General features: G+C 53.9%; 1 long non-coding RNA gene across 2 annotated transcripts in view; it reads left to right on the forward strand.

Moving 5' to 3' along the window:
* LOC145534153 (uncharacterized) overlaps positions 1-12,964 on the forward strand; it is a 48,088-nt gene that overhangs the window by 11,815 nt on the left and 23,309 nt on the right. The window contains exons 3-4 of one of the 2 annotated variants that reach the window (XR_014074280.1): positions 3,552-3,663; positions 11,183-11,294. This is a non-coding gene — a long non-coding RNA (uncharacterized LOC145534153). Of the gene's footprint in view, positions 1-3,440; positions 3,664-11,182; positions 11,295-12,964 lie in introns of those variants that run through there. The other variant, XR_014074281.1, reaches the window with a different exon arrangement.

Consider the following 12,964-nt stretch of genomic DNA (forward strand, 5'->3'; position numbering starts at 1 on the left):
CAGGCACAGAGACGCCCACACAGCCCAGCCCACAGCCCTGGGGAGGCCTGGGTGCAGCCAGGGCCTGAGCTCCGAGGGCCCTGCTGCTCTCAGACCAGGCTCCTTCTTCTCATAAGTGGTGTGGCCCTGGACAAGCATATGCCCCTCAGGGTTTCCCCAGTCTCTCCATCTGCAGAGTGGGGGTCATTCTCCCATCTGCTTCCTAGGTCTGTCGGCCTACGAGCAGCTCCATGCCTTTCCACCTGGGGCCGATATCACGTGGAGCTCGTGCGCTGAGACTTCAGAAAGAAAGATTCCATCCAGGGCTGACATAGCACAGAATGGGGCAGAACGAGGCCTGGATGTGCCGTGGTACCCAGGAAAAGGCACTCCCCCTCCTGACTGTTTTGAGACCCCGCATCCAAGTTGGAGGACCGAAAGGAAGACTCGAAGGTCTCCCTCTCTTGTAGAAAAGAGTAGCCAACTTTCTGGTCCTGTTTCCATTGAGATTCTGTTCAAGTGTCCCAGCTCGGCTTCTGTGGGTGGCTGAGCTTCTAGTGGCTCCCTGCGTTCTTGTCTTTTCCTCTGCAAACCTTCCGTCCTTTTCTCCCTTCTGGGGTGGATGGGCGCTGTCATTGCTTCTACCTTCGAGACAGATTGAGGAAAAGTCTGGACCATCGACTCCTTTCCTCTCTTTGGTTCCGTGTCTCTCTCTGGCTGTGTCCCTCTCTTTTCCTTTCTCAATTCCCTCTGTGTCTTCCTCTTTCTCTCTCGTGTGTGAATGGATGGATGCTAGGAATTCCACATGTATATGATTAGATGAGGGTTATGTTTTAGGGATAGGTTAGAGGGAGAGAAAGGCTTCAGGTCGGAGTTGGTCATAGGGGAAGGGTCAAGGGTGGTGGTGGTGTTTCTTGGAATCTGAGTGCTGTGCATTCTTCGTCTCTTTCCATATGAACCCCTTCTCAGATACACCACTTGGAAGGAGTCTCTCGTGTTCCGTTTCCTATCTTTTGCATTTGTGAATGCTTAGCTTCTCTGTTGTGAAGAGGTTCCATTGGATGGAAACCCATTGGTGTACTTCGTGTACCTCTTTCCCTTAATTGAAGAGACCCATTTCTACCTCCGCCCAGCAAATGGCAAGGAGACTCTGATGTTAAGGAGCCTTTGACCTACGCTTCTTTCTAGCTATCTCATGACATCAGTCTTTAGGGTGAGGTTTTTCCCCAATATTGAGGTGGTCTGAGATCCAAACCAATAGCGTTCTTCAGATGTAGCTGTCTGGGTTTCCCATGGACATTGATTGAAGAGGCTTTCTTGTTCCCATTTGGATAATCTCCCCTTCTGTGTCAGAGATGAGTTGACGATGGATGCTGGGGTTTGTTTCTGGACCCTCAACTTTATTCCATCGATCTGGATCTGTGTGTGTTGTTGTATTCCCAATAGCATACTGTCCTGCCGCTGCTGCTGCTGCTGCTAAGTCACTTCAGTCGTGTCAGACTCTGCGCGACCCCATGGCCTGCAGCCTACCAGGCTCCTCCGTCCAGGGCATTTTCCAGGCAAGAGTACTGGAGTGGGTCGCCATTGCCTTCTCCGATACTCTCCTGAGGATCCTAGTTTGGTCGTCTAATTTCCTTTCACACAACCTTGGATGTCCGTATCGGGGCCTTTTCGTCGGATTGTATTGACAATTTAGGCTCTTTTCTGTTTCCGTAACCCCTTTTGCAATTCTTTGTTCGGTGCGAAAATGCATTGGCATTTTGGGAGGAATAGCATCGAAGCTGTGGATTGCCTTGTGGGGCTGTGACATCATTTTACCAATAGGAATTTTTCAAGCCCTGAGCACAGCTTCTCTCTCCAGTGATTGGTGTGGGCTTGATCTTCCTTCTTCCATCTCTCGCCGTTTTGTGAGAACAGGTGCATCCTTCCCTTCTGGGTTAGATGGACTCGTGGATATCACTTCAGTGCATGGCATTGTCAGTGGGGGTGATAATTCCCTTCTCATTGGAAGACTTTGCTGTGAGTATTAGAAATGCAAGTGACTTCTCTTCCCCTTCCTCCCTGTCCATCTCTCAGAGCCACCGGGAAACAGAGGCCTCATCCACGGTCACACAGGCCTGAGGGGGTGCAACTAGACTGTTGTTTCTTCAGGCCCTCAGTGCTGGACATCATCCGGGATCCTCTGTGTGTGTCTTCCTCAGTCTGGTGTCCCTTCAGACCTTTCCCTAGTTTTCACAGGCTTGTTGTGTTGGTGTTCTTTGTCTGTTTGGAGACGCATCCTTGATAAGCTTTGTGTTTCCACTCATTCGTCTGGCGATGTATGACCTGTCTTTTGCTTTTGTCATGAGGTCTTTCCCACAGTAGATATCTTTGATTTTGCCAAGTCCACTGTATTCTCTGGGTTTTTTTGTGGACTGCCTTTTAGTTTTGTGTGTGAAGACTCAAAGCACGTGTCCGGTTTCTGCTCATTGTTCTTCTAGATTGGTGACAAGTTTTCACGGAAAGTTTGTCTAGGGATAAGTGGAAGTGAACTCGGTGTAAGGTGTCAAGTCTCCATCTCCATTCATGTCATCCCCTGCAGTTTCCAATTCCCTGTTCCTGAGTGGTTTTGGAGACCTTGTGGGGAGTTTGGTTGCATTGGAGTTTGCATTACCACCTTGATTCGATTCACACTGTTCTGCCGTCAGGGACACTGTCAAGGGGGAGTGAGGAGCAGCCTGCACTTCCAGCAGTGACCACACGGTGGGGCGAGTGCTGCTCTCCCCTCTGGGAGCCCCAGGCCACAGGCATCCCAGTGAGGAGCCAGCTCTGTGCTCAGCTGAAAGGAGTTAGTCTCTCAGGGGCCTCTGAGCCCTTGCCTTTGGATCACCCAGGGTGGGCATTGACTGGGACAGAAAAAATTGCCCTGAATTCCATGGACGGAAGAGCCTGGCTGTGTAGAGTTCGTGGGTTGCCGTGAATCAGACACAACTGAGGACAGAAAAATTCAATACATTAAAACACTTTTGGGGGGTGGGGGTGAGTGAAAGGGGGTGATGTGGGTTTTTTTGTCTTATATAACAGCCAAGGGAAATCTAGTTTAAACCTAAATTCACATAGACGGGAAAGGTATAGCTCTCCGTCACCCTATTAAAAAAAAAAAAAACTACTAAACTTTTCTGAAAGTTTATTTACTAGCTTCCTTGAGCAGTTCATGGTGAAGCTTTTTTTTTTTTTTTTTTTTTCTGTGACATTGGCCTCATTAAAAAGTACGGTTTGCCTTTACTGGATAATTTTGTTCATTGGTTTCTTAGGGAACCTTGGTAATATTTGAGTTTCCTGGGGAGTATGGTCACATGACCTGGCCCTGGCCAATCGGTGCGTTCCACCTCCCTGGCCACTGTGATTGGCTCTGGGCTGGGGCAGTGCCCAATCGGGGCCCAGGGCCGGGCCTGACGTTGGAAGCCAGGGGAAGACGAGCTGTCGTCCTGCTGGGGTAGGGGAAGGGGTGGGGCCGGGGGAGGTCAGGCTCCAGCAGTGGGAGGGGCGTGAGGTCCGCCTGCGGCAGTTGGTGACCTTCCCGCTCCCCTCAGGGCAGAGCCGCCGGCCTGAGAATGAGGGCGCTGCTGAGCCCAGGGGCTGGGATGGCCCGTTGCTGCTGTGGTCCCAGAGCTCCACCCGAGACCTGAGGGAAACCTTCTGCCCGTGAGTCCTCTCCCGCTTGTCTGTCAGCTTGTTTGAAGCATGCTGGGTTTTCTGCCCAGCTGGCTAAGGGGAGTCCCTGGAAATGCAATGGTGTGGGTTTTGGCAGACTTCAGGGAAGACATGCCAGATGAGCCTGGGAGACTCCAGCTTAATCTGGATTCAGGAGATATCTCTTCGGGCCAGCTAGTAATTGTAGGATAAGCCTAATGAGTCTTCACAGGATGAAGAGAGTAACGTGCCAAGGTAGCATTCGATGTCCTCATTCGAGAGGATGAAGCTGGTGCTCAGAGAAGGGGGGAACTTGGCCACAGCAAGGAGGTGTGCACCCAGACAGAACCCCCAGATCCGGCCATTGGAGCTCAGGGAGGCCACTGGTGTGGCTTGTCCCTGTGGCAGGGGCCGAGGCACGCAGCCCACCCTGATTCCTGTGGGGGCCTGACTTGGGAAGTGCCATCTGGTAGCTTTGAGACTCACCAAACCAAATTGCACTGGAGAGAGGAGGGACACCTTCCTTCATCCACCCCCCACCCCCGCCGGATTCCCACATACCCTGACCCCTTTCTCCCGATTTCGGAGCCATTTCCAGAGTCCCGCTCATATGACCTCATTCGAAGTGCACTGTGGACGAGCTGCCATCTGCAGCTGCTACCACAGCAGCCAAGGGCTTTAGCTCCCGAGTACCTCCCTTCCTTTGGAACTTGGGGGCCCTCTACTCCCCACTTGCACACCACAGACCTTTGCTGAGGATTGTGGGGACCCTCACTCAGTTTGCAGCACGTTGTAGCCATCCCTGTCCTCCCTTGAAACTCAGCTTGTGAGCTCCTTTGGAGCAGCGTGGCCCACCTGGCTGCAACGGAAGAGACACAGCTGACAGTGAAACAACAGCTTAGATCTGAGAGCCGGAAAGCTCTGTCAAAAGGGACCTCCCTCTTCACGCCGTAGAGGCTGTAGGAGCCGCCAGGGTTTCGGAACCAGTGCTGGGGCCAAAATGACTCCACAGCTGTTTTCCTTCCTGGGGAGGGTTCTGGCTTGAGTGGGAATGGCTCAAGTCTAAGGTTCTGAAAGCCCACTGTGTGCAGATGCACGGTACACAGAGAGGAGAAGGTGGAGTCCTGCCCTGGAGGTGGTCACAGCTCACGGATGAGCCAGGCAGGCAGGCAGGCAGGGCATGAGAACACCTGAGCTGCCTTCATGAGTGAATGGTGTGGGGGCAGAGGAAGAGAAGCCGGTCTGCTCCCTCATGTGGTGCCCAGGGCAGGTTGTCCCCAGAGGAAACCCTTACGACGGTGAGGAGAATCCCTGCTGTTTCCCAAGGGGTTCCGTCGGTGCGTGTCTTCCCCGGAGCGCTCAGGCCGTCTCTAAAGTACACTGGCCATGGGCATTGCCTCTCCTTGGAACTTCCCATGTGTTTCTCTTTTTTATGGAACAGTGATTTTCTAGAGGGGTTCTGGGCCACAAGGATGTTGGGTCATTTTCTAGCCTTCTGTCATGAAGAACGCTTTCCTGGGCGTTGGGGTGGTTTGTTGTTCCAGCTCCCTTTCTTGGCTTCTTTTGGGAGCTGGTGCAACAAGACGAGCTCAGCCTCTGCCTTCTGGCGGAGATGTCACCCTTGAAACAGCAATGCCTGCCTGGAGATAATGATGGCAGTGGCCAAAAGGGCTTCGTTTGGCACATGGTATCTTGAAAGGACGTACACCGTCCTTTCAAATATCAAAGGCTAGTTCAAATGACATAAAAATGAGAACTCTCCAATGGAGTCTTACAGTAGGTGGAGAGTCCGAAAAACACTGCTTCAGTCATTTCACGGAGAGTCATTGATTGGGGACACCAAGAATATAGGAAGGAATGCACAAAGAAAAGATGAAATTGTGTTCAGGATCGGGGGAAGGGATGAACAGGGCGTGCTTGCCTTGAATCCAGGCTTTGTTGGGGGGTGGGGCATAAAGATCAAACGGGTCTGAAACTACCAAGTGGTGATGGTAACACAGTATCACCAGAGTTACACAACAGTGTTCCCAAATTGCAACAATGATGAAAAAGTTTACGAATCCCAACTTAACCAACAAAAATACAGGAAACCATACAAAAAAGAAAACATCACCAGAAAGGTGGAAACAAACCAAATGCAAAGCAGTTCAGGGGAAAGGAACTCCATGTCCCCTGGGGGCAGTCCGAGTTGCCGGCGTCCACGGTGAGCAGACAGGGATGGAGGCTGCAGAGCCGACCGCTCCCCTGGACGTGGTGTTTCCGGCAAGGGCTCTGGGTGTCTGTCCAGAGCGGGGGCTCGTTCTCCCTGCAGGGGTGGGTGAGTCATCGTGGGCGTCTGGGTGTTGCGCGGGAGCCAGGGCAGGCTCTCCCTGCCGAGGCGGTGACTCCTCCTCTGCCTCGGGTTCTCCTGCCAGAGCCCGAGCAGGTACAGGTGCACGTGGAGGTGGAGGTTCTGGCTGAGGGGGTGGGACATCAGTGCCTGGGGCTGGGGGTCCTGCAGGCACGGAGATCCGATCTGCCCGGTGTGCTGGCCAGTACCCAGCTGGCCTGGTGTCTCTGCGAGGGCAAGTCTCGGTTCTCCATCTGCCCTCGGTGGATCTCTGGGTCCTGCACCTGGAGCCACCACCTCTGTAGGGACAGGTCTGGGAAGTGGAGCCTGGTTCCAGTTGGAGGTCAGTGCTAGAGCTGGGGGAGAAGCAAAGTTTGCCCACAGGCCAGCCTTGGCATGTGCGTATCCCGGGACAGAAAGCTTCCAAGAGATTCCCAAAGAATACCCAGCGTCGGATGTCTTTTGGGACTGAAGTGTGCAAGACGGGGGGCGGGGGGTGTGAGGCCAGTGCTTGCTGCAGGCCCAGCAGCAGCTTTCGGGGACTCGTCCCTGTGTAGCTCAGCACCCCGTCCCCACACACTCCCGTGCAGCAGCCCCAGCATCCTCACCTCTGTGCTCTGGCGTGCTGGGCTCCATGTCCTCCTGCTGCCTCAGAGGCCGGGGTTCTCGGGACTCTGGGTCGGAGCCGGGTGTGCTGAGCTCCGTGGCAGCCTCAGACTGGGCCGGCGGGTGTATCCTAGGCGGTGTCTCTGCAGCAGGCCTTCCCCGCCTCCTCTTCTCCCCCGGTGGGGCTGATGCCTCCGTGGGCACGCTCACCTGGAGCCTGCACTGGGCCTCACGGGCGGGGGGTGGTGCTCCGACCCCTCCCTCCGGGAGGTGGATGGGGTGTCCCCGTCCTCGGCCTCATCACGTGGGAAGCTCTGCAACGACAGTGACCGTCAGCCAGCCATGCTGGGAGTTTTCCAAGCTGGGCCTGGCCAGTGGAACCGCTGCTTCTGCCTGCTCGAACTTCTCTTCCCAGAAGGGTCAGAGACGTGTGTCTGCTCAGATCCCCACCCGGGAGGAAAGAGACCCACCTGTGGGTGTGAGGTCAGCCTGGGCGGCCGCCGCTGCCCGCACACTCCCCATCGGGCCCAGCCTGCTCTCCCCTGGGGTGTGGACACAACTTGTCCGCAGGCTTCTGACCCCACATCCGCCTGGGCTTCCTTGAGGGAGACACACCCCGAGAAACCCGCATCCACACACACAGGCAAAGGACCCGGTGTTTCCGGGTGGCATGGGCGAGGTGGCCTGGCCCGGCCTGGGGCTCCCCGTGTTACCTTTCTGTTTCTCCGGGCAAACGGCCAGAGGCCTCTCGGGGGTGTCCTGAGCCAACGTCGACAGGGTGCCCACGCACACTGCCTGTGAGCTCTCCTGAGGCCCCGGCCTCTGGGCATGGGCAAACAGCAGAACATCCTGGCAGCAAGTGATCTGGCTGGGGGCTCCTCTCCGCTCTGGAGGCCTGGATACCCGGGTTGCGGGTTCTGTTGGGTTCTGTTGCCGGCAGGTGACATCATCGCCTGGGGTTCGTGCTGAGGTCCCTTCCCCAAAACTTCCCAAGGGAATCTCTGGGTTTCTGACTGCTCGACCACCCCCCTTAGGCCATGTGCAGGCACAGAGACGCCCACACAGCCCAGCCCACAGCCCTGGGGAGGCCTGGGTGCAGCCAGGGCCTGAGCTCCGAGGGCCCTGCTGCTCTCAGACCAGGCTCCTTCTTCTCATAAGTGGTGTGGCCCTGGACAAGCATATGCCCCTCAGGGTTTCCCCAGTCTCTCCATCTGCAGAGTGGGGGTCATTCTCCCATCTGCTTCCTAGGTCTGTCGGCCTACGAGCAGCTCCATGCCTTTCCACCTGGGGCCGATATCACGTGGAGCTCGTGCGCTGAGACTTCAGAAAGAAAGATTCCATCCAGGGCTGACATAGCACAGAATGGGGCAGAACGAGGCCTGGATGTGCCGTGGTACCCAGGAAAAGGCACTCCCCCTCCTGACTGTTTTGAGACCCCGCATCCAAGCTGGAGGACAGAAAGGAAGACTCGAAGGTCTCCCTCTCTTGTAGAAAAGAGTAGCCAACTTTCTGGTCCTGTTTCCATTGAGATTCTGTTCAAGTGTCCCAGCTCGGCTTCTGCGGGTGGCTGAGCTTCTAATGGCTCCCTGCGTTCTTGTCTTTTCCTCTGCAAACCTTCCGTCCTTTTCCCCCTTCTGGGGTGGATGGGCGCTGTCATTGCTTCTACCTTCGAGACAGATTGAGGAAAAGTCTGGACCATCGACTCCTTTCCTCTCTTTGGTTCCGTGTCTCTCTCTGGCTGTGTCCCTCTCTTTTCCTTTCTCAATTCCCTCTGTGTCTTCCTCTTTCTCTCTCGTGTGTGAATGGATGGATGCTAGGAATTCCACATGTATATGATTAGATGAGGGTTATGTTTTAGGGATAGGTTAGAGGGAGAGAAAGGCTTCAGGTCGGAGTTGGTCATAGGGGAAGGGTCAAGGGTGGTGGTGGTGTTTCTTGGAATCTGAGTGCTGTGCATTCTTCGTCTCTTTCCATATGAACCCCTTCTCAGATACACCACTTGGAAGGAGTCTCTCGTGTTCCGTTTCCTATCTTTTGCATTTGTGAATGCTTAGCTTCTCTGTTGTGAAGAGGTTCCATTGGATGGAAACCCATTGGTGTACTTCGTGTACCTCTTTCCCTTAATTGAAGAGACCCATTTCTACCTCCGCCCAGCAAATGGCAAGGAGACTCTGATGTTAAGGAGCCTTTGACCTACGCTTCTTTCTAGCTATCTCATGACATCAGTCTTTAGGGTGAGGTTTTTCCCCAATATTGAGGTGGTCTGAGATCCAAACCAATAGCGTTCTTCAGATGTAGCTGTCTGGGTTTCCCATGGACATTGATTGAAGAGGCTTTCTTGTTCCCATTTGGATAATCTCCCCTTCTGTGTCAGAGATGAGTTGACGATGGATGCTGGGGTTTGTTTCTGGACCCTCAACTTTATTCCATCGATCTGGATCTGTGTGTGTTGTTGTATTCCCAATAGCATACTGTCCTGCCGCTGCTGCTGCTGCTGCTAAGTCACTTCAGTCGTGTCAGACTCTGCGCGACCCCATGGCCTGCAGCCTACCAGGCTCCTCCGTCCAGGGCATTTTCCAGGCAAGAGTACTGGAGTGGGTCGCCATTGCCTTCTCCGATACTCTCCTGAGGATCCTAGTTTGGTCGTCTAATTTCCTTTCACACAACCTTGGATGTCCGTATCGGGGCCTTTTCGTCGGATTGTATTGACAATTTAGGCTCTTTTCTGTTTCCGTAACCCCTTTTGCAATTCTTTGTTCGGTGCGAAAATGCATTGGCATTTTGGGAGGAATAGCATCGAAGCTGTGGATTGCCTTGTGGGGCTGTGACATCATTTTACCAATAGGAATTTTTCAAGCCCTGAGCACAGCTTCTCTCTCCAGTGATTGGTGTGGGCTTGATCTTCCTTCTTCCATCTCTCGCCGTTTTGTGAGAACAGGTGCATCCTTCCCTTCTGGGTTAGATGGACTCGTGGATATCACTTCAGTGCATGGCATTGTCAGTGGGGGTGATAATTCCCTTCTCATTGGAAGACTTTGCTGTGAGTATTAGAAATGCAAGTGACTTCTCTTCCCCTTCCTCCCTGTCCATCTCTCAGAGCCACCGGGAAACAGAGGCCTCATCCACGGTCACACAGGCCTGAGGGGGTGCAACTAGACTGTTGTTTCTTCAGGCCCTCAGTGCTGGACATCATCCGGGATCCTCTGTGTGTGTCTTCCTCAGTCTGGTGTCCCTTCAGACCTTTCCCTAGTTTTCACAGGCTTGTTGTGTTGGTGTTCTTTGTCTGTTTGGAGACACATCCTTGATAAGCTTTGTGTTTCCACTCATTCGTCTGGCGATGTATGACCTGTCTTTTGCTTTTGTCATGAGGTCTTTCCCACAGTAGATATCTTTGATTTTGCCAAGTCCACTGTATTCTCTGGGTTTTTTTGTGGACTGCCTTTTAGTTTTGTGTGTGAAGACTCAAAGCACGTGTCCGGTTTCTGCTCATTGTTCTTCTAGATTGGTGACAAGTTTTCACGGAAAGTTTGTCTAGGGATAAGTGGAAGTGAACTCGGTGTAAGGTGTCAAGTCTCCATCTCCATTCATGTCATCCCCTGCAGTTTCCAATTCCCTGTTCCTGAGTGGTTTTGGAGACCTTGTGGGAAGTTTGGTTGCATTGGAGTTTGCATTACCACCTTGATTCGATTCACACTGTTCTGCCGTCAGGGACACTGTCAAGGGGGAGTGAGGAGCAGCCTGCACTTCCAGCAGTGACCACACGGTGGGGCGAGTGCTGCTCTCCCCTCTGGGATCCCCAGGCCACAGGCATCCCAGTGAGGAGCTAGCTCTGTGCTCAGCTGAAAGGAGTTAGTCTCTCAGGGGCCTATGAGCCCTTGCCTTTGGATCACCCAGGGTGGGCATTGACTGGGACAGAAAAAATTGCCCTGAATTCCATGGACGGAAGAGCCTGGCTGTGTAGAGTTCGTGGGTTGCCGTGAATCAGACACAACTGAGGACAGAAAAATTCAATACATTAAAACACTTTTGGGGGGTGGGGGTGAGTGAAAGGGGGTGATGTGGGTTTTTTTGTCTTATATAACAGCCAAGGGAAATCTAGTTTAAACCTAAATTCACATAGACGGGAAAGGTATAGCTCTCCGTCACCCTATTAAAAAAAAAAAAAAAACTACTAAACTTTTCTGAAAGTTTATTTACTAGCTTCCTTGAGCAGTTCATGGTGAAGCTTTTTTTTTTTTTTTTTTTTTTCTGTGACATTGGCCTCATTAAAAAGTACGGTTTGCCTTTACTGGATAATTTTGTTCATTGGTTTCTTAGGGAACCTTGGTAATATTTGAGTTTCCTGGGGAGTATGGTCACATGACCTGGCCCTGGCCAATCGGTGCGTTCCACCTCCCTGGCCACTGTGATTGGCTCCGGGCTGGGGCAGTGCCCAATCGGGGCCCAGGGCCGGGCCTGACGTTGGAAGCCAGGGGAAGACGAGCTGTCGTCCTGCTGGGGTAGGGGAAGGGGTGGGGCCGGGGGAGGTCAGGCTCCAGCAGTGGGAGGGGCGTGAGGTCCGCCTGCGGCAGTTGGTGACCTTCCCTCTCCCCTCAGGGCAGAGCCGCCGGCCTGAGAATGAGGGCGCTGCTGAGCCCAGGGGCTGGGATGGCCCGTTGCTGCTGTGGTCCCAGAGCTCCATCCGAGACCTGAGGGAAACCTTCTGCCCGTGAGTCCTCTCCCGCTTGTCTGTCAGCTTGTTTGAAGCATGCTGGGTTTTCTGCCCAGCTGGCTAAGGGGAGTCCCTGGAAATGCAATGGTGTGGGTTTTGGCAGACTTCAGGGAAGACATGCCAGATGAGCCTGGGAGACTCCAGCTTAATCTGGATTCAGGAGATATCTCTTCGGGCCAGCTAGTAATTGTAGGATAAGCCTAATGAGTCTTCACAGGATGAAGAGAGTAACGTGCCAAGGTAGCATTCGATGTCCTCATTCGAGAGGATGAAGCTGGTGCTCAGAGAAGGGGGGAACTTGGCCACAGCAAGGAGGTGTGCACCCAGACAGAACCCCCAGATCCAGCCATTGGAGCTCAGGGAGGCCACTGGTGTGGCTTGTCCCTGTGGCAGGGGCCGAGGCACGCAGCCCACCCTGATTCCTGTGGGGGCCTGACTTGGGAAGTGCCATCTGGTAGCTTTGAGACTCACCAAACCAAATTGCACTGGAGAGAGGAGGGACACCTTCCTTCATCCACCCCCCACCCCCGCCGGCTTCCCACATACCCTGACCCCTTTCTCCCGATTTCGGAGCCATTTCCAGAGTCCCGCTCATATGACCTCATTCGAAGTGCACTGTGGACGAGCTGCCATCTGCAGCTGCTACCACAGCAGCCAAGGGCTTTAGCTCCCGAGTACCTCCTTCCTTTGGAACTTGGGGGCCCTCTACTCCCCACTTGCACACCACAGACCTTTGCTGAGGATTGTGGGGACCCTCACTCAGTTTGCAGCACGTTGTAGCCATCCCTGTCCTCCCTTGAAACTCAGCTTGTGAGCTCCTTTGGAGCAGCGTGGCCCACCTGGCTGCAACGGAAGAGACACAGCTGACAGTGAAACAACAGCTTAGATCTGAGAGCCGGAAAGCTCTGTCAGAAGGGACCTCCCTCTTCACGCCGTAGAGGCGGTAGGAGCCGCCAGGGTTTCGGAACCAGTGCTGGGGCCAAAATGACTCCACAGCTGTTTTCCTTCCTGGGGAGGGTTCTGGCTTGAGTGGGAATGGCTCAATTCTAAGGTTCTGAAAGCCCACTGTGTGCAGATGCACGGTACACAGAGAGGAGAAGGTGGAGTCCTGCCCCGGAGGTGGTCACAGCTCACGGATGAGCCAGGCAGGCAGGCAGGCAGGGCATGAGAACACCTGAGCTGCCTTCATGAGTGAATGGTGTGGGGGCAGAGGAAGAGAAGCCGGTCTGCTCCCTCATGTGGTGCCCAGGGCAGGTTGTCCCCAGAGGAAACCCTTACGACGGTGAGGAGAATCCCTGCTGTTTCCCAAGGGGTTCCGTCGGTGCGTGTCTTCCCCGGAGCGCTCAGGCCGTCTCTAAAGTACACTGGCCATGGGCATTGCCTCTCCTTGGAACTTCCCATGTGTTTCTCTTTTTTATGGAACAGTGATTTTCTAGAGGGGTTCTGGGCCACAAGGATGTTGGGTCATTTTCTAGCCTTCTGTCATGAAGAACGCTTTCCTGGGCGTTGGGGTGGTTTGTTGTTCCAGCTCCCTTTCTTGGCTTCTTTTGGGAGCTGGTGCAACAAGACGAGCTCAGCCTCTGCCTTCTGGCGGAGATGTCACCCTTGAAACAGCAATGCCTGCCTGGAGATAATGATGGCAGTGGCCAAAAGGGCTTCGTTTGGCA

This window comes from Giraffa tippelskirchi, chromosome 14, assembly GCF_054371585.1.
Source record: "Giraffa tippelskirchi isolate mGirTip1 chromosome 14, T2T-mGirTip1v1.2.pri, whole genome shotgun sequence".
Classification (NCBI taxonomy): Eukaryota; Metazoa; Chordata; class Mammalia; order Artiodactyla; family Giraffidae; genus Giraffa; species Giraffa tippelskirchi.